At 36.6% G+C, this 2,853-nt stretch overlaps 1 protein-coding gene across 1 annotated transcript in view; it reads right to left on the reverse strand.

Annotated features, from left to right (window-relative positions):
- faxdc2 (fatty acid hydroxylase domain containing 2) overlaps positions 1 to 2,853 on the reverse strand; it is an 18,152-nt gene that overhangs the window by 8,094 nt on the left and 7,205 nt on the right. The gene's annotated exons all lie outside the window — the stretch shown is intronic.

Consider the following 2,853-nt stretch of genomic DNA (forward strand, 5'->3'; position numbering starts at 1 on the left):
GGGGAATGAAAAAAAAAAAAAAAATTTCCATAAATCAATAGAGCTCCCATACTATGATTCACCATTGCAATGGGTAAATAAAGAGCAGAGCCTCTATTTTACTCCATTGTGGCTAAAAATATGAATGCATGCCAAAGTGGATCATTCAATGTAAGTTAGAACCATTACATTTTTTTTCAGCGTAGCCCACATATTCAGATTTTACCAGACTTGAATTTACTTAATAAATGACAAAGTGCTAGAATCCTTGTGTATGTTAAATACAATTTCTAAATACATTTATTCAGCTGTAACCTGACGGGTTACAGTGCCGGCAGTAAAACCTGAAGACAATAATTATTTTTAGGATTTCCTTCTGAAAAACGTCTCGGTTGATACTGACTGTAAATTTATAGACATCTAATTTAGGTTTAAAATCTTGCTAGTTTTTCATTTAATAAATTAGTCAAAATAGATTAAGACTATCTGCAGCGAAAAACTCACTGTTAAACTACATTTAGTAGTCATTCCCACTCAGAAATATTCAGATTATCTCCAACAAGAAAACTATGATAGGAATGTTCCATCAGTGTGACCAATCACAACATGACAGATGATCAGATACAGCTTCATACTGATTTGGACAGTGATTACTGCAGTAATGTAGCCCTACGTAAATGTTTCAGTGCAACTGCTGACAACCTGACAGCTACCGTAATGTTCACAGAATCACAGTGTTATAAAGGACAGTGACGCGTATAGATTTTATTCTGAGCTGAGGATGAATGTTCAGAAATCCCTGTCTCTATCTTTAAATTGATGACACGTTGGTCATAAACGTGGTCATGTTAAAGATTATGTTTAGGTAACAAACTAATATCTAACCGGAATTCCAATGTTTCTAAAGACGTAAACTTCTGTAAATGTGCTTTGATATCGACTATATCAATGAGGAAATGAAACAGTGTTTCAGACAGCTGCTTCAGGAGGAGAAGAGTCAGAGAGAAACTCAGAGTTTATTGAAGAAAACCTCCTCCCGAGCAGGTTAGCTTCACGCCGTAAGTTGTTGTAGTTACTCGCTTAGGATTTATCTGATCTCGGTCTCTGAAACAGATAACCCAGAGTTTCCCCTCATCACAGGCCAGAGTTTTCACTAAAGCCACTTTCTGAAACGGGGCCAGAGCTTTGGTATCTCGGCTCAGAGTGACTGACCATGGAAAGCCAACACATGATGACTCAGCAGAGTAGCTTCGTAGGTGACATAATGATGACTGTCACCATCTTGACTGACTGTGACAAAACTGAAATGTTATGAAAATGTATGTCACCCCATAAAAAGGTGATAAAGCCAATACTTATACCTGAACATGATGTCTGTTAACTGCAGGATTAATGGATTATTGATATAAAGCAAACTACTTTTATTCCATCAATGAACGGGAACTTGCTGTGCACTCTGTTCCTGGTTATAATCTTTGAAAGGTAATCAATAATCTGTTTACATTTTGAGAGTAACCTTTCAGCCCTGGCTATCAATAATGTCAGTCTTTATCTTTCCAGTTCACATCAACATCTGTTAATTAAACACAGTGAGAGGACTTTGGTCAGATCAGTAACACTGAGGGTCATGCCTGTGTGTTCTCGCAAGTGTGTTTACTCACCTATACGAGCTACAAAGTACTAGTAATATTTTTTTGATTTATCAAGATCAAATTTCTTTACTATTTTTAATGAAAATACACAACTGAGTAGCTCTCTGGTTTCTAGGAACCAGATATGAAGAATTTAATAAACACATAAAATATAACATGTTTTATGTATTCATTTAGGAACATTTAGCCACATTTTGCCACATTTTGACTTACATTTATTCATTTAGCTGATGCTTTTATCCAAAGCGACTTACAATTGCTATATATGTCAGAGGTCGCACAACTCTGGAGCAAGTAGGGGTTAAGTGTCTTGCTCAGGGACAAAATGGTGGATGGGTTACAGTAGGTAACTGTGATGACAATGATGTGACTGTCCCAACAACGTCTAAAAGCTGGTTTTGTTGCGTCTAAAGCTAATCTCCATGTGTTGTTGTCGAAGGAGACGCACTCTATGAATAAGTTCATCCATATATTGATGCTAAGTTTAAGCCAGTGACTAAAGGGTAATCACGGTAAAGAGGCTGAGGCTAGATGGATTTATTATTAGTCACTATATCAGAATTTGCATTGTGATTACTCAGCACTGGCTGATTATGATAGCAGTTACTGAGATTAAAAGCAGACAGAACATGACGATCATAGTAGAAGCAGATCACTTAGTATCAATATTGGTAGGCGCGGAGGTCAAAGTGGTGTTGGTATCTCAGTGGTGTCAAGTTCCTAGTACTGTAGTAGTAGACACACTAATAATAATAATAATAATAATAATATAATAATCCTTATTTGTAGAGCACTTTTCAAAAACAAGTTACAAAGTGCTTTAACAAGTGTAAAGAATAATACAAAAAAAAACAAACAAGATAAGAGCATGAAAAATTAATATAAAATTAGTAAAATACAATAAAATAAAAGGGATAAAATAAAGTCAAATAAGATCGGGAAAGGCTCTCCTATAAAAGTATGTTTTAAGAAGGGACTTAAAAGAGTTCACTGACTCAGCTGACCTGATTTCCTCAGGCAGGCTGTTCCAGAGCCTCGGGGCCCTGACTGCAAACGCTCTGTCCCCTTTAGTTTTCAGTCGAGACTCTGGAACAGACAACACACCTCTGCCCGAGGATCTCAAGGTACGTGCTGGTGCGTATGGGACTAAAAGGTCAGAAATATAACAAGGCGAGAGGCCATGAAGAGCTTTAAAAGTGATCAATAGAATTTTAAAGTCAAT

This window comes from Micropterus dolomieu, linkage group LG23 (genome assembly GCF_021292245.1).
Source record: "Micropterus dolomieu isolate WLL.071019.BEF.003 ecotype Adirondacks linkage group LG23, ASM2129224v1, whole genome shotgun sequence".
In the NCBI taxonomy this organism is placed as follows: Eukaryota; Metazoa; Chordata; class Actinopteri; order Centrarchiformes; family Centrarchidae; genus Micropterus; species Micropterus dolomieu.